We start from the raw sequence: 19801 nt of genomic DNA on the forward strand, positions 1-19801 counted from the left end.
CTACCTGCATATCTCCATGGAGACAGATAAGAAAACATGTGTTTTATATAGCTACATGTAATATTATTAAGATATGACTTAATTTACCTGTCAAACTGCAGCAAGAAAAACTTTGCAGAGACAAGACAAAATGTAAGTATCAAAAGAAGAACATTAGCATTACATACAGGAATTCTCTTGTCATAGCAATTAACAATTCAAAACGAATTATTCAAATTTCAAATGGTAAAAAGTTTCCAATGTCATCGATAAACAGGAAGCTGAAATTTATGAATATATGAAACAAATGCAGAGAGAAGTTTTTCAAGACTTTTTTTTTCATTTTGAGTTCTGAAGTTCATCACAATCATCTTCGGGCCTAAATGAGAGGATGTGAGAGAATGTCAGGAGTAGCGTGACTGACGGGGCTAATGAGAGCGCTCAGTGAAGCTCCACAGACAGCTGCCACTCAGTCTGCAGGGCCGGTGCTAAACGGAGCAGAGCCGGACGCAGGGCCGAGACGCCTAGAAAATATGGAAATTAAAACGCATTGGTCATTGAAATTACATGAGATGTGCTGAAATTAACAAGAGAGAACATGAAAAAACGTGCAAATATTAAAGTTTGCAATGTAAATATTGATTGGGGGTAAACTAATAATTATTACCAGAGAATTCGCACCAGTGACTTAATTAAAGAGGCACTATGGAACTTTTCTGGGGGGAAGTACACATAGACTGTATAAAGAACTGGGCTAAGTGAGTGTGACGTCACCCATAGCGTTTGGCTCCAGTCAAATGAAGCTCATCGAGGCAGCAGTTATGGGGTGAATTTGGAGCAGAGTTCCACATTTGGAATTCCAACCACGAGTATCATAGCAACCAAAGAGCTGATCCGGAGTGAGGCTGTTGACCCCTTCCCACCTGCACCGCTGGTTTAGCAGGGAGCGGGTGCTTAGTAACACTGTCCATCAACCCTCTTGCTAATGCTAGCAGGAATGGCCTCAGGGAAAGACGGGTCCTGTCGTTAATGTTTATATCTTGAGTTATGGACACAATGGCGAAATAAAAATACCAAGATCATCATCAAAGAGCGGGTTTGTACGAACATTTTAAGAACAAAATGACCAGTCTGACAGCAGCAGTTACGGAGAAACCGGCAACGTTTTTTTCAATAGAAAATGAACTGGAGCCAGAGCTCACGGACCCGTAAGTGTGCGGATGATCACTTCCTATTTGGAATGTGGCAACAAACAGGTTAGCTATGCCCATTTATATACACTCACCTAAAGGATTATTAGGAACACCTGTTCAATTTGTCCTTAATGCAATTATCTATTCAACCAATCACATGGCAGTTGCTTCAATGCATTTAGGGGTGTTGTCCTGGTCAAGACAATCTCCTGAACTCCAAACTGAATATCAGAATGGGAAAGAAAAGTGATTTAAGCAATTTTGAGCGTGGCATGGTTGTTGGTGCCAGACGGGCCAGTCTGAGTATTTCACAATCTGCTCAGTTGCTGGGATTTTCACGCACAACTATTTCTAGGGTTTACAAAGAATGGTGTGAAAAGGGAAAAACATCCAGTATGCGGCAGTCCTGTGGGCAAAAATGCCTTGTTGATGCTAGAGGTCAGAGGAGAATGGGCCGAGTGATTCAAGCTGATAGAAGAGCAACGTTGACTGAAATAACCACTCGTTACAACCGAGGAATGCAGCAAAGCATTTGTGAAGCCACAACACGCACAACCTTGAGGCGGATGGGCTACAACAGCAGAAGACCCCACTGGGTACCACTCATCTCCACTACAAATAGGAAAAAGAGGCTACAATTTGCACGAGCTCACCAAAATTTGACAGTTGAAGACTGGAAAAATGTTGCCTGGTCTGATTAGTCTCGATTTCTGTTGAGACATTCAAATGGTTGAGTCAGAATTTGGCGTAAACAGAATGAGAACATGGATCCATCATGCCTTGTTACCACTGTGCAGGCTGGTGGTGGTGGTGTAATGGTGTGGGGGATGTTTTCTTGGCACACTTTAGGTCCCTTAATGCCAATTGGGCATCGTTTAAATGCCACGGGCTACCTGAACATTGTTTCTGACCATGTCCATCCCTTCATGATCACCATGTACCCATCCTCTGATGGCTACTTCCAGCAGGATAATGCACCATGTCATAAAGCTCGAATCATTTCAAATTGGTTTCTTGAACATGACAATGAGTTCACTGTACTACAATGGCCCCCACAGTCAACAGATCTCAACCCGAGAGCATCTTTGGGACGTGGTGGAACGGGAGCTTCGTGCCCTGGATGTGCATCCCACAAATCTCCATCAACTGCAAGATGCTCCTATCAATATGGGCCAACATTTCTAAAGAATGCTTTCAGCACCTTGTTGAATCAATGCCACGTAGAATTAAGGCAGTTCTGAAGGCGAAAGGGGATCAAACATCGTATTAGTATGGTGTTCCTAATAATCCTTCAGGTGAGTGTATACAGGCTATGAAGGCACATCACCTGCCGGTATCCATGGAGATGTTATTACCTAGAGTCTTCCATGGTATTGCATAAAACTTATCTATCTCCATGGAGACAGGCAGGTGACACTACCAAGCTAAGTTACAAGTTAAAGCTATGGAGCAGCAAGCCCAGTCAAGAGAATACATGTTTTAAGGTATTTCTCTTATAATAAAAGCAGATGAAATTTCATAAAAAAAACACAAGATAGATCAGTTTAATGTTTTACTGTGGAACATTCCCGACAAAGCAACAACATTTTTAAGAATTTATGAGAGAATTTACTTGTGAACTAGACAACTGCCGTTTTGAACAGCAGAGCGATGCTTGTAATTCATAATTCCATTCTCTCAGCATACTGCCATCTGGTGCTGATAATTATAACCATCTTCAGTCTTTCTTTTTGGAGTGTATTTTCTTTCTTCCTCAGCCCTCCGCTCTGTCCCTCCATCTTGCTGTCAAGTGGTGCTCTGTCTCTTCTGGTAGTCATTAAGTCCAAGGTCGGCTCCATCACAGCACCAGAGCAGGAGAGAGCCAGAGCAGCCTTCACTCCCTCGGCCTCAGATGTCCCAGTGATGTGCCCCCCTTCAAACCTCCTACCCTCCATCTCACCCATCAGCCAATCACAGCCTCCCACTAAGACACTGTGGTTCTACACTTATACACTTTCCCGTTTTTTCTAGACTTTATAAAGTGCAAATTTGAAAATATTTTGTGAACTAGCAATTCTGAAATACATCCATGAGGACTCCTCTGTCTACAAACAAATCTTCTCCTCCAATTACTACAACCACATGTACTTCAAAGTACTACTCCGACTTAGGCCAAACATGAAAACAATTTACTTGTAAATAAATAAGTGCAGTAAGTGAATTACAGAACAATTGTATAACTCTACTGCAACTATGGCAACTCTGTGTGTATCACAATCAAAACAAAATAGCATAAAAAACATGTTCTGACATGAATAGGATTTAGTTGATCACTTCTTATTTCAGTGCACTCAGATGGACCTGGCATAGTTAAAATTTTAATTGTATGCTGAATCTTGATTAGGGATGCACTGATCCAGCCTTTTCAGCTCCAATACCGATTCTGGTACTATGGCCGATAACTGCAGATACCAGTGCAAGGACTAAAAATACACTTTTTTCTTATAAAGAAAAAATATTGTTTGACAAAATGTGTAATGTAGCTGTTTGTTTATCTCTACTAACTACAGAACAACTTTGTATTAAAAGTTCAAACTTTATAAGACTTTCTGGACTGACTACGACCAGTAAATAGTCTAACCCTGAGCTCAGACTGCACACGGTGCAGCTCCAGTCCAGTGGTATTTGGTATAATTACAAGTAGCAGGAGTAGCTTAGATCACACATCGTGCAGTGCAGTGGTGCCGGTGGAGGTGCTGTTGGAGGTGCTGTGATGCTCTTGATTAATTCCATTGAGAGTATATTTTTGCCGGGTGCCAGAGCCGACTACAAGCCTTTTCCCTTAATAAATAAATAGTTATTGCATGAACTACAACTAAACCAGGCTGACACTGGAGTTGCGGCTGGAGCAGGTCTCAGTCTGAGAGAGGCATTATTGCATCAGTTTATATGCAGGACATCAACAGAACTGATATCTAGCAAATTTTCTTGGATCAGCTGTGATATTCGATACCAGCATCCCTAATCTTAATTTTCGCAAACCCAATAAAAAATGTATTAGATAATTTCTCATTTTTGTTCAGCCCTGTAAAACTGTGCTCGCCTTAAACAGAGCCTGAACAACTGTTGTTAGTAGCAGCACACTGTACATGTCTATGCCATTAAGTGTATGTTTGAATTCATAGAGCTTCATATAAGATAAACACTGAATCTTCAGTCATCGGGTCCTTGCTTTTGTTGTTTCTCTTTACAGAATGTTTTGATAAGTGCTCACTGAATTTGACACAACTGGATCAGCTCTGTAGCTCGTTCTGTGTCGTGCAGACTTTTTCATTTCATAAGCAGAATCATATGTTCTACCATCACAGTGGCTTTAGGAGCTTAGGGCAGTATGCACAGGGCTTTCAGCAGCTTTACTATAAATATGACTGTGAACTATGCAAAAAGAGGAGTTTAACCACGTATGTTCTTTCAATGTTGTTCCAAAATGGAGTACCCCAGTGAGACGGGGCGGAGAGCACGGGCCTTGTTATTGTTGACATTAATGGCCGTAAAGTGTATAACATGTGTTTTGGTTCATGCTCTTTTGCAGTGGTCACAGTTCTGAGTTGTATATCATGGAGTAACAAGCACTGGGACATGGTAAAATAAATCTGCATCTATACTATTGTCACAAGGGATGGCGGATCAAGGCCAAATACAAATTAAAAATCGTCTTTTCTGAATGCAACTCACAACTTTTAAGACTTGAGTACTTGAGACAAAAAAAACAAATGGTCACGCGGTCACATTTGTGTATATGGTGCTTTGCCACCTTCTAGACCAGGGGTGGGCAAACCTTTTGACACACGGGCCACGATGGGTTCTAAAATTTGACAGAGGGACTGGGCCAGGATATATGTATGTATATATAACATTAGAGATTTGGACTATAACATGTAGCAAAGCATGAATATGTAGGGCTCATTGTACAAATTGTTTTACAAATGCATTAATTACATCAAAAAATGTATTTATTAGATTTACCCTTACCTATTTTAATATAATTTGGTCACTTTCAGTGGGTCAGTTTAATAAACCCAAAGGGCCGTGTGTAGTCCCCAGGCCGTACTTTGCTCATGTCTGTTTTAGACACTTAAAGCGCTTTACATCAAGGGACCACTCACCCACTCACACACATTCATACACGGCAAGGTGGGTTAAATGTCTTTCCAAAGGACTCAACCACAGTACTTATTTGTGAGAACTGAAATTTTACCGCCAACCTTTGGATCAGTGGACAAACACTCTACCAACTGAGCTGCCGTTGCCCCGTAGCACTACAATATCCATTTTTTCTTACATTTTTAAAAAACTGTAAGAACTGTCAAACAATCAAATCAATAATAATGTTGTTAAAGGTGCTCCATGGGGCACAGTATACCAGCATTAAACTTGTATTTCCATGGAGACAAGCTCGTGACGCCACTATGTTAGATTACAGTTGTTGTTTTTTGTATATTTTTATTAACATTTTTCACAACTACATTATTTTCTGGAATATCTATCTCTATATTTCTAAATGTATATGTAAGATGTACACATGTTCAAGCATTTCTGAACCTAAATGTACAGTCGATTTAATGATTATTACAGTAATTATGACAGGTCAACTTCGCAGGACTCCTAATCATCCCAAAATGTATCCCGAACCTGGCTTAGACCGCGTCTCTATCAGCCCCTACTTCCCTGAACTACCTCAAACTGCCCCCTGCCCCCTAACACAGAGGGATCGCCCAAAATTAGAGCGCAAATACAGGTCCACAAGTCTCTGTTACTTATTGATTAAACGCTCTGATTCCACCTGAGGTCAAACACAGGTCTAACCCCTCTTCCACCTAAGTCTCCGCTCCTTGCGCAGGTCGCGGTCTCCCCGTAGTCCTCCTCCTTATCTCCTGTCTGTGTCCAGAGCCCAGAAATACATAATCAGAGTGCCCTGTGTGAGCGCGATAACCCCACAGCCCTCCGTGTCTGCGCACTCCTCACTGTAGTGTGTGTGAGCGCTCTGGGAATGAGGGCCAAATGAAGGAGCAGACAGGATTGGGAGAGAAAAAGGTAATGGGGTTGGGGGGGTGAATCGAGGGATGGTAATAATTTTCGTTTGCGCTGTATAGAAGAGATTGGGGGATTTATGGTTATAATGAGTAGCGAGGCGCCCAAGGATAATGCGCAGGGGTGAATGAGGAATATTCATTTGGTGCTGTAACAGTTGAACCCAGGCGTTTGACATCAGGAGAATGGGCTCGTCATCTAGGTCCGTGTTGTTATTGCGAATTTTAAATGCGAGGACGCTGTGGTACATTTTGCGGTTGTACGGTTCACTTCAATAGATCTGAAAAACGTTCTTTGTAAAAATCTATCTTTATTTATACAGGGGAACGCGAGTTTTTCATGAGTGCCCTGTTTAAAATACAATACAAGCAGAAAAACACACAAATACGTCTATATAAAACATTAAAAACAGGAGCAGGTGTGTGTATAAAAGTTTGTTAGGGGATTATTTAATTGCGATTGTGTCAGGAACGTATCCAGTTTTGCTTTTCGTTGGTGTGTTTTGTATTTTTGTGAAACTGATAAAAGCACTCTTTCCTGTCTCAGTTTTGGTGTGCGACTAGTTCCTAGCCTTATGCAGTCATGTGATCTGGTGTTAAATGTTCTGGTATCAGGGATTAACGAGTAGGTGAGGTATTCTGGCAGTTTTTGAAGTAATACCTTATAGATACATTTAATACAGTGCTGTTTTCTTCTCATACAGTGCCTGTCTCAAATGTTCCACTGTACTGCTTTCCTGCATCCTGCGTTAATTCAATTACAACTACTTTTAATACTTTATATTCTTAACTCCCGACCTCTGTTTATTTCATATCTTGACCGTTTTGGCTGCACTCTGCTCCTTCCTCAGAATTATAACATGATGTTGCTGTGACGTGTCTGGTCAGTCTTCCTACTTGGAGCAGTAGGACCACAGCGCCATCTTCAGTCCAATTTCTTCAGAATTGTATCCCAGGTGTGAGAAAGTTAGTATGCCCCCTCATCCTGATTTACAGTCTGGTACACTTTCTGGACTTAGATAGTAAATGCAATGGAAGTATAAAACACACAGAAACAAAATGGGTCCATGGTTATAGTCCAACACATGTCAGATGCATAACTGAAAAATACAATGGGCCAGGAACAGACATAACATCAGTACTCCAGTCTAACACTAAATTACGGAAGGTACTAGTGCACCCCTAGGATAAAATAGACTAAGACCACAAATGTAATGTTATATATGAAATACCTTGTTTGTCGTGCAGCAAGTCATATATAGGCGAAACAGGAATCCCGTCTATAACACATGGAAAAGTGGAATGTGAAAAGGAAACAACCAAACATGCACCTGAGCCACTAAGCGACAAGCACACCAAGAAAAATTAAAGTCTGCGATATCAGACGACAGCAAGAGTGAGAACCTTCTCATGGACTGGGATAATGCTAAGGACATGTAGGCACAGAGAGCAACAAGTCCCATTGTCCCGTTGGATCAGGCAGGTCATCGAGATCCATAACCAGACTGTGAATCGCGATGAGGGGGCGTACCAACTTTCTCACACCTGGGATACAGTTCTGAAGAAGTGGGACTGCAGATGGCGTCCAACTGCCTCAAGTAGAAAGACAGCACCAAAATCTGTTTAAATCATAAAATAAATAGAGGTCTGTGCATAAGAATCTAAAGGATTATCAATACAGAAGACCTAATGAACCTAATCGGACTACAGATGTTTTTCTTGCTGAAAAATACTCAGAAAAACCTTTTTTTACTGTAAGAAAAAAAAAGCCCATAACTTGGCTTTATGATGTTACCTGCTTGTCCTTTCATAATGTGGAACCCAAATTTGCACTTTTAAAAATAACTGTTGTGGGTATTGGCTTTAAATTTAATGTATTTTTAGTTAAATAAATTGCTGTAACTATGGCTTTATTTTAATACAATTGTAAAGGTGTTTTCTAGAAGTGATTACATTTTTTACTCAGCTCCTTGCAACGTCGTGACATGAAACAAAACATGAAACAACTTGATAGCTTCAGAGGCTGTTGTAGCTGTTTTTACATTTAAATTGTATATTTCTCACACACTGTAATTTACTGATGAATCTAAACTGTCCTACCACCTCATTGTCAAATCTATGGGACATGATTTTCCCCCACCAAAGTTCATCCCGTGTCTATGTGGTCATTTGGCTTAGCGCGCTCATGAGAAACCAATGCTCTCTATCTGTCAGCCCCTTTCCCCGCCAGTGCACTTGTTATCAACACCAGCGCACGGCGGATTAGCACGCGAGACGGGAAATAAGTGATAGACAGGAGATGGGCGGAGACAGATAAAGACTGCAGTTAACTAAAAGAGCCGCTCATTGGTCTGTGACTGATACTGACATCGTATTCTGCACCAATGGATGGATTCCCTATTCAAATATTCATATCCGTCTGCCGTGTGTGTGTGCGCCGGGATGTTGTCAGCGGAGAAGGGGGCAGTTCACAGTGGGATTGCCTCCATGCAGCCTGCTCCTGTCTGAGATGCTGTTGATAAGGGTCAATAGAAAAGAGTGTATGCATGAGTGCGCTTGTATTCACACTGACACTGCTGCCTCCTGGTCCCCTCCCCTCGCAAAGACTTGTCGAACATATGCACGCAGTGGTAGGGACAATATGTCACCTTTGCAGTATGTTCTATTCAATTTTATTTATATCCCAGACTTTCCTCAACCTAGACACTTCCTCTAGCTCCATCGGTGGGACCCCAAGGCGTCCCCAGGCCAGTTAAGAGACATAGTGACCTTTTATTCCATTTTTAAAGATTGATGAAGTTGAGTAATGTAGCCAGTATGTACAATCAGGCCTGTCACGATAATAACTATATCGACTTATTGTTCTATATCACGTGTGTCCAAACTTTTCTCATTAAGGGCCACATATAAAAACACAAACAAAACTGAGGGCCGATTGAGGGCCACAGACTGGTCGCCAGTACAGTGAATACTTCAAACCTGTTTTATTATTGCAAGTTAGACTGAAGCACTAGACCCCTATTCATGCTCACATTCTCAGTGGGAAACATTAAATATTTGATCTGGACTTGTTAAAGTAGATTTTCAGAAATATACAGTAAAAAGTACTGTTCAAGGTAATATGGGCCAATTCACCTGGAAGCTAGAGGGCCGAGAAAAATTGGTCAGAGGGCCGCATTTGGCCCCAGGACCACAGTTTGGGCGTGCCTGTTCTATATTTAAAAAGTTGGAACAGTATATTTTTGGGGTTATTTTATCGTGTGTACATTTTCTTTGCAGTACTGGGAAATTTCTGGTTATTTTTTTGTCTATATAAATATATTTAAGCTGTAAAAGGTTGAATTAATAACTTTTATGGGTCAGTACAGATACAAACTAAGAACTAAAGTGTTTAATTCTGTTTATTTACTGCAGCTTGTTTTGTTTTTTTTATTGAACATTTTTAACATTACCAGACAAACAGAGTGTATTATATCAGATAACACAGGAAACAGATATGGGACATGCCACCTCTAGAAAGTTACATAGTGTTGCTTTAAATTGCAGCTGAACAAAAGTGTTTGTGTATACAGTAACTGATCTTATCTTGTGAACTAGATAGAAGTCTTTACAAGTGATGTATTCGACTACGCACAGCCGATACTCTGTAATTATAACAGGTAATCCCGTCACACACAGTATCTTGTCACAGATGCAGATTCTTTGAAGTTAGATTTGGGAAAAAAATTAGAGAAATGAGAAAAATTCAAAACCAGTACAACCAGAACTACATAAATTATGACTGTGCAACAGTAGCTCAGTTTGTCCACTGATCCGGAAGGTTGGAGGTTGCAGATCCACTGACCCACAGGTTGGCGGTGCGACTCCAGCTCCCACAAATGAATGCCGTTGTTGTGTCCTTGGGCAAGACACTTAACCCACCTCGCCCCCAGTGTCTGCGTACACTGCTGTATGAATGTGTGTGTGAATGGGTGAGTAGTTTCTTGAGGTAAAGAGCTTTGAGTGACTTGAAGGTGAAAAAGCATTATATAAAAATGTGACTATTTACCATTCCATTAGATTTGGTATAAACCAGGATAAGTTTTGTCTCCAACACAATATAACTCATTATTTTGGCTCATATACTTTTGGTACTTTTTTTTAAAATATCGAGCCATGTGTTTTAGCATATTAAGATACATTTTCAACCCAAATCAACCCATAAAAAACTGACCTCCTGCCCCGGGACCAGAAGTTGGACATTTGCTAACTACCCCATGCAGATTGGCTCTATATTATTCCAATCCAACTCCTATGTTCTTTACATGCATTCCTCTTTCCCAAAATGCGTTTCAGCACTTCTAGGCATATTTTCATTGACATAAATTCACATTGTAAATCCTTGGGCTCTTATAAATTGCAGCTACAGCTATGAAGAAATGGCTCATATTTTCCAAATCCTACATGGAACCTCTTCGGGCTCTAAACAATGCCAGGCCTGTTTGCGGTTTAGGAACTGCTTGTTCTCTGAGTTTGATGGACAGCGACAGCCACGGACCAGTTTTCTCTTTGTGACATCATATCCTCAGCATAGGGTCCAGCTACTTCCTTCTTGGAATAATAATTCTTATATAAATACATGTTGTAATGGCAGGTAGTTCCAATCCAGGTAGAACTAAAGGAACAGACCAGGCCTTCATTTATTTCACTGTAGCACAAAATAACATTGCATCTGCCAACATCCCTCAACCGTGCACTCAACCAATTTTGTTAAGTTTTAAAGTGAAATACATTTGATTTACAACCAATCGTCAAGGTTTTATGTTTCTCTATTCCTCGAGCAATTACTGCAATGTAAAATATAGCTGAAAATGTATTCTAATCTGCTACATGCTTCTATTTAGCACTTTACAATAGGTGACAACAGTGTGGAAGCTAACAAAGTAAAAGTAGTAAAGTACAGTACTTAAGTAGACTTTTTAGGTGTCTGTACTTTACTTAAATACATTTTACAGTTGATACTTTTTACTTTTACTTCACTACATTTGAGAGCAGTATCTGTACTTTCTACTTCACGACATTTTTGGACAGGACTGAAAACTAAAAGTACTTTTCATATGATTTGAGGATCATGAGGAACAAAGATAAATACACAAAATTCATAAGAAAAATGAAGAAATTGATTCGTATTGTTTATGCTGACCAAAATATGTATCATTTAAAATATATATCACTATATTTACACTTTAACAAATGAGCAACACTTGTGTGAAATACTTTTACTTTTTTGAATGGGTACTTAAATACTTTTACTTAAATAGATTTTTTAATGTGGTACTTCTACTTTTACTTGTGTAACTCTTTACATTTGTGTCTGTACTTTGACTTAAGTAACAAAATTGAGCACTTCTTCTACCACTGGGTGACAATGACTTCCTCCTCTTCCTCCTCCTCTTCCTCATGTCTAGGGACCAGTGCCAGTATTGAAAATTGAATCGGGTATCTGCTTTCAAGATATCGCTTCAGTCGATATTCCATTTTGGTCTATAAACTGGTGTAATAAGACGATTTACTGAACAATGTCGGCCCGAAAAGCCTTGTAATATTAAGCTTGTGTGTTTCAAAGTTATTCTGTTGGAAAAGTCTTTGCCCCAGTATCGGTTGATATCAGGGATCGGCAGATACTTAAAGCCAAAATATCGACAGCAATATTGGAACAGAAAAACCCTCATCGCTCCATTCCTCCTCCTATCAAGGAATGTTAATAGAAATGATAACTGTGCTACTAAAAACATGCAGGTGCAGAACAGGAGTGAACGGCCTTGTGAAATCAAAACAGGAAATAGAAAAGTGTCTGAATGACTTTGTCAAAAATGTATCATCAGGGACATTTTTGTGAATGAACACGGGTGTTACTATTAACAAAGTGTTCAGGTCATGTGACTCACATGACCCATGTACAAGGTACAGTGTAATGAAAGAGGATAAGAATAAAGAGAGGACAGGGTGTGTCTGAAACAGAGGGAAGAGAGGGACGGAGAGAGTACAGAGGGGGCAGAGGGGTGAGAGGGACAGAGAGAGTACAGAGGGGCAGGGAGAAGAGTGGGAGGAAGAGAGGGATAGAGCATATAGAGGGGGCAGAGGGGAGAGAGGGAAGGAGAGGGACAGAGTGTATGCGGGTGCAGCGGGGAGAGAGGGAGAGAGTTTGGGGAGGCAGAGGGGAGAGAGGGAGGGAAGAAAGGGACAGCATATGGGGGGCAAGGGGGAGAAAGGGAGAGAGGGTATGGGGGCAGGGGGGAGAGAGAGATTATGGGGGAAGAGGGGAGAGAGGGACAGAAGAGAGGGACAGAGCGTATGGGGGGGCAACGGGGAGAAAGAAAGAGAGATCATCGGGCAGGGGGAGAGAGTGAGATAGAGAGAGAGTATGGATGGCAGGGGGCAGAGAGGGAGGGAGAGAAGGAGTATGGGGGCAGGGGGAGAGAGAGAGTACGGGAGGGACAGGGAGGAGAGCGGGATAGAGAGTATGGGGGGCAAGACGGAGAGAGAGAGAGTATGGGAAGGCAGGGGGAGTGAGGGAGAAGATAGAGAGGATTGAGGGGCAGCAGGCAGACAGGAGCACCTCTATATTTTTAACTTTTTCTACAAATAATCCTCTGCTTTTTAAGTGAAAATAGAAGAGTTTTAAAAGCCCTTCTGGGACGGGCGTTGTGAATTAGCCTTGACTATAAACACTGTGATACCTGCATCAGATAAAAATAAATATATTTTAACCAGAGTGAAAAATCTTGGAACCTTGCTGTATAATAAAACTGAAAAGACTGTATTTTCTCTCCCAACCTGATGTTCGGAATAATATTTTTCCATGTCGTGCATATTCACCGAACACATGTAGTCTTTGGAATATTCATATCTTCATATTCGTTTCCATCATGTCGCTCCGAGCTGCGTGTGTGCGCTCGCGGGGCGGAGATCCCCGGCCCTCAGAGCAGCTGGGGTTTTCAGGTTTTCCCAGTGTTTTTTAGCAACGGCATGAATGAATAATTATCCAGGTGTAGCCGCCAACTCCGAGGAGACAAGACTCTGCCCGGTTACAGCCCAGCCAACGGGAGGAAGAGTCTAAAGTCTGCCGAAGCGCTCACCAGATCCTAACCCCTCTCCCTCTTTCTCTCTCTCACACTTTTTCCCCTCAACCTTTCTCCCCAGGAATCACAAAATTTCGCAAAACTTTCACGGCGACTTGGATATTTTTCTTATTCCTTGCGATTATTTATTTATTTACGCCTGTCTTTCCACTGATCAAACTAAACCTTCCATATTCCGTTTTATGATTAAACAACATGGCAACCTTTCGCCTCCGCGCCAAATTTGGGTCATTTGCCAACTGCAGCAAAACAAACGTTCTCATATTATTCCGAAGTCTTCCGTGCCTTTAGGGATTTGAGATTTTTATTTTTTTTTCTCCGAACGTGACAACGAGACTTCCTTTCATGCCGACATCTGCAAAGCGTTCTTTTTTTTTTTTTGTCTAACCTAGCTACACCATCAGCCAATCAAAAGCGAGCACCGTATGGCCTGATTTCCCATTGGCTGCTGACATCAATGAAGTATCCTCCATTGGTTGTGGTAGGATTTGTGTTTAGCTGGCAAAATCAGTTTGAAGATTTTGGTTAACAAATGCTACTTTTGATGTCGAGGCTTTAAAATATGACTCTTGGGCTTAATAAGCATAATATGGAAAGCACAACAAGAGAGAGAAACCGAGAGAGAAAGTACCAAAGAAATACAGTGTCTCATGTCTGCAGTTTATTTATTTATATATATATATTTTACGGTCGGTCGTGTGGCTCAAGTGACCATTGAAATGTGATATTTGTGAGTACATGCAGATCTGAATCCCCTCGTATAGAATGAATAATGCATTTCCAAGTGTGAACATGTTCACGCAAATCTGTGTAATATCCTCCGACTGCATTTTTGAGGCCACCGTGGTATTTGAGATATGAGGTATTTCACGTCGAAAAAGGGGAAAAAATTATAATAATGAATTAAATTTATATTTATTATGAAAAAAACAAACAAAAAAAAACATTGGTCAAAAAGTAGTCATCATAATCATTTACTACTATTACTGCTACTACTTCTACTACAACTATTACTACTACTACTATTACTGCTACTGCTACTGCAACTACTACTACTATTAATTCTACTATTAATTCTACTATTACTAATAATTCTTCTTCTACTACTACTTCTGCTACTACTACTACTAATTGTACTACTAATACTCCTCCTCCTACTACTATTAATTCTTCTAATAATAATAATTCTTCTACTACTACTACTTCTGCTACTACTAATTGTACTACTAATACTCCTCCTCCTACTACTACTATTAATTCTACTAATAATAATAATTCTTCTTCTACTACTACTACTTCTGCTACTACTAATTGTACTACTAATACTCCTCCTCCTCCTACTCCTACAACTATTAATTCTACTACTAATAATAATTCTTCTTCCAATTACTACTACTACTACTACTACTACTACTAATTGTACTACTAATAGTACTACTAATGCTCCTCCTCCTCCTCCTACTACTACTACTATTATTTCTACTACTACTAATAAAACTTCTTCTAACTACTACTGCTACTGCTTCTACTATTTCTAACTACTATTACTATATCCTCCAAACCTGTTCTGAGCTGAATGTGATGTTGCTATCCACTTTTCTCAGAACTATTGTAAAAAAAACAAAACAAAACACAGCAGTTCATCTTTAAAATAAAATAATCCAATTCTGTAAATACAAATAGCAAATATTTCAAATTGAAATGTATTTTTTCTCTCTACAAACATCACCACCAGAGCGTCTGCAGTGTCTAAAGGCAGAACTGAGTGGAGTGAGCCCCTCAGTGGAACAGACAGGCTTTATATATCTTATGCTGCGCTCTGATTGGCTAAACCAGAGCAGCGACCAGCCAATGAGAACTGACCGTGCTGCGGCTTGCACCAATAGAAAGTTGTTGTTTGAGAAAAAAAAAGTTAAGCTGCTTTTACAGGGAGAGCAAACGGGAGCGGAGAGAAAGAATGGGACAGGACCTGTCCAATGGAAGAGCTGGACAGAAAAATGAATAAATGTGCCAGAATATTTGTTGCTATGGTGATATGACTGTTTACCAAAAATCAGGTCAAACCAGGGAATCCTGAAGTACCTCCTGTATGCAACTGGAAGTAAAAAGGAAAACACATTATTTTAAATTCAAAATGTTTCACTACAGCTTTTGTGTTACAAGTAGGGCTGGATGATATCACAAATGAAGAAAATAAACAAATAAATCAAGAAATATATAATAATCATAATAATAATAATAATAATAATAATACAAATAAAAATGCATCTTAATATTCTTGACTAAGCATAGACGAGACACTTTGAATTTAACAAAACAAAAGCTCAACAAAAGCTTATTTTTATTGCATATTTTGGTAACATAGGAAAGGAAAAGTTGAAATATTTGTGCCAACAAACTATTATTACTGAATATGTGTGTGTGTGTTTGTGTGTGTATGTATATGTGTATATGTGTGTGTGTGTATATATATATATATATATATATATATATATATATATATATATATATATATATATATATATATTCATTTACATATATATATTCATTTACATATATATATATATATATTCATTTACATATATATTCATTTACATATAATATACAATATGCAACAAGAATAATTATAATATATAATTACATTATAATGCATATATTTTATTCTTGTTGCATACTTTGTTCGCATACATTGGTGGAACATTATTGACCAAACATTCATTGCAACGTTCATTGCAGTTGTATTCAATCTTATGTTATTCGTTGTTTTAATTAGCTCCTGCTGTTTCTCATGTCAGTACTGCCTCCCGTGGGACTCCTGTCTTGACCCTTCGGTGCTCCCCTATAGGCATAATGTTTATTTCATTAGTATCTATGTCTTTCTTCACTCTAATTGTTCTTATAGGCTTTAAACCCAGGTCCGTTCATGTATTTTCTATAACGACCTTCTACCACAATAACCAGTGAATCCATTTCTTTCGTACTATCTTGTGTATAATGTTATTGGTCATTACTTAGATGGACATATGAATATATACATTTATTTACCCCAGGACTGATGTGGCTAAGGTTGAGCCTACTACTATTACAACTACTACTACAATTACTACTGCTACAACAACAACAACAACAACTACTACTACTAATACTAGTAGTAGTACTACTACTACTACTACTCTGACAGTGCAGTACTATTTTAACTGTCTCATATTTTGGCACACAGGTTTTTGAATAGCTTCTATCTATTGCGTAATGTTTGCTCATCGTGAACATACTTTGATGTGTGTTTTGTTTAATTTCACATTTGACTACTCCAGCTTACTTAGTTTCCCTCTCTTGCCCCTAATTGTGATTGTCGTACTCGATGTTTTTAAAGTCCATAGACCTTCAGCAGACCTATTAAAACAGCCATCACTTCACGGCTAAACAGCTTTAATGCTAGCACACTTTTTTTTTTCCTGGTTCATTATAATTTCATAATTTGATCATTAGTGCTAACCTTATAGTACAAAATTAAGGTTCTGAAATATTTTGCAGAATATCCAGACTCGGGTGACAGTTCAATTGACTTAATAGCAGATACTTCTTATTGTTAACAGCCCTGGTGTGTAAGTTTCAAAGTACTTTAAGGTCCTATATTACATATATTACACAAAATGGACTCTTTTGAGCTTTTTGCTGTATTAGAATGTCCTTTCCTCCTCAAAAACATATCTGGAGTTGTGTTTTGTTTCATTCACACATGTTTAAGTAATCCTGCATTATTAGTCTGTCTACATCTCCAAACCTCAAAACGCTCTGTTCCACCTTGTGATGTCATTCAGTAGTAGTTTTCAAGTTAACATCTCCTTTTACCTTTAGTTCAGTAGAGATTGGAAATTCCAGGGCTGAACTCAACCAAATGATTCTTATGAAGGTGTGTGGAGTTTAAAAACACAGTGGAGCACTTCCTGTATCATCACATGATGACATCACAAGGTGGAGTGTGTTTTCAGTTTAAGAGAAGAACACAACCTAAATATGCAGGGTTTGGGTGTTAAACATGTGTGAATGAAACAAAACAGCCCATGAAGTCCATACACCTTCAAAACTACCACTTCATGACATCACGAGGTGGAACAGAGCATTTTGAGATTTGGAGATGCAGACAGACTAATAATACATGAACTTACTGAAACAAAACACAACTCCAGGTATGTTTTTGAGGAGGTAACAACATTATAACACGGCTTAACGCTCACAAGAGTCAATTTTGTGTATAATATAAGACCTTTAAAGCCAGAACTGCGTTAGAACTGAAGAAGCTACTTTCATAAATACACACAAAATTCAACCTTTTTTAGTTATGAATTTCACAATATTATGATTAATACTCTGACCACATTTGTGAAATCCAACTTTGTGAACGATACTGTAAACATAACGTGTAGTTTTATAACCACTTACGTACCACATGCTTTACTTTGTTCATTTAAACTCAGACTTTTATCTCAAAACCTCTCAAAAATCCTCTACCGATCCAGCACTTTATAGATCCATTTGAGTCTTTAGATTCTTCTTTCTGGTAGCTGTGTTTCTTTGCATTTTCCCAGCGTGCGTCTGCAGGAGTAGCGTTTACATGATGTTTACCTCACAGTTGGTTCAGTCCCTTATCCATTTCTTCTCGCGTATCCCCGCAGCTCCTTATATGTCAATCCTATGGTGCAGGCGACAATGCTACGCCAAGATCTTAACGGCACTCCAACTTGTTTTCTCTTCATCCTCGGCCCTGACATTTAGCTCCCAGCGTCAAGCATCGGCATACACCTGTTCTTTTTAAACGTAAATAAAATGAGCTTCAGTTTCTACATAAAAGTCCTTTAGTGCTTCCACCGTTCGCCCTGAATAGAGACGAGATTTTCTCATAAGCGTGTCAGGAAGTTGCGTTTTTTTTTTTTCAAGATTAATCTAAGCCCGCTCTCGTAAAGTGTTCAGATAATAAAGTAGGGATATTGAAATGAATGAGAATAAAAGAGGGAATTTTGGTATCTACGTCTGAGCCCACTCGGCGACACCAAAGCAGAGACACGCGCCGTAGCAGGGAGCAATTTTCAGTCATTTATGGAGTTGTTGGCTTTTATCTGGCATTCAGCTAGCTATCACTTCATCAGATTCAATTCCATGTTTTTTTGGCAGAGAGAGGAAGTGGAATGCCTGTACAAGATAGTCCCCAGCGTTTTTGTATGGAAGACGTGCGAAAGCCTGAGTAAATCTGTATTACTTGTATTTGATATTACTATTTCTGGTATTATTTGGCGTTATTTTGAGCAACTATAGCTCTGAGCCGAACGTTGCCGGTTCGACTCGCGCTCTTGACATAAACATTACTGGTAGACTCGTCAGATCCACTGATCCACAGGTTGGCGATGCGATTCCACTTCCCATAGCTGAATGGTGTCGTCGTGTCCTTGGGCAAGACACTTAACCTCACCTCGATCCCAGTGTCTGTAAAGCGCTTTGAGTGACTTAAAGGTGGAAACGTCCTGTATAAAATTGTGACCATTTACAATCTTGGCCGCAGTGTGGAATGTAGGATATGGGATAAGTCGGTTAGCAACGTAGCTTTTAGCAACCTGACGCTAGGCTAGGACTGTGCAGTTGGAATTGAAATTGTAATTTAATCAAATTGGTTCAAATCGTCGATGTTTAGCTTGGGAGTTTTTAATTTACATGTCTACAGCCCGTTTGTGGCGTTTGTGGAAGTAAAAGCATGTGGTTTGGAGCAGGGTTCAAACTTTGGAGGAATGGTCACATTTTTATATAGCGCTTTTCTACCTTCAAAGCGCTTTACATCAAGGAATTACTCACCCATTCACACACCAGTGTACACAGACACTGGGGGTGAGGTGGGTTAAGTGTCTTGTGCATCGACACAACAGCAGCATTTATCTGTGGATCAATGGATCTGACCGCTCTACCAATGATGTTTATGTCGAGACCGAGACTCGAACCACCAACCTTCAGATCGGTGGACAATTACTCTACCATCTGAGCTACCGTTGCCCCATTTTATGTTGAATTATACTGATTAAATTTCTTGTTCACATTTATAAAAAGATTAAAAGTTGTGTCTACCAGTAGTTGTTTTTTAGTAAGAAAACATTTCACTTTACACAGGTGTCTTTCTCATGTTGTTTGTTTCTATGCAAATGTACAAAGTGTAATATTTTAACCAGAAAATTCCCATTGAGATTGACAAATTGCGTTGCCAGGTTAGGATCATCAGGTATAGACTTTTTCCGGCAGTACAGATGTCCGTCTTGCTGTTGTGACTCATAATATGTTGTTCCCCATTCCTCTTGAACCATTGCCTTAAATACACTTCCAAGGCTAAAAACTGGAGACCTTTTGCTGTAGCTGGTCCCAGACTCTGAAACAATCCTCTCTTGAAATCTTTGTTGAA

At 39.6% G+C, this 19801-nt stretch overlaps 1 protein-coding gene across 1 annotated transcript in view; it reads left to right on the forward strand.

The window, feature by feature from the left end:
- fbxl17 (F-box and leucine-rich repeat protein 17) overlaps positions 1-19801 on the forward strand; it is a 442838-nt gene that overhangs the window by 129488 nt on the left and 293549 nt on the right. The gene's annotated exons all lie outside the window — the stretch shown is intronic.

This window comes from Periophthalmus magnuspinnatus, chromosome 9, assembly GCF_009829125.3.
Source record: "Periophthalmus magnuspinnatus isolate fPerMag1 chromosome 9, fPerMag1.2.pri, whole genome shotgun sequence".
Lineage (NCBI taxonomy): Eukaryota > Metazoa > Chordata > Actinopteri > Gobiiformes > Gobiidae > Periophthalmus > Periophthalmus magnuspinnatus.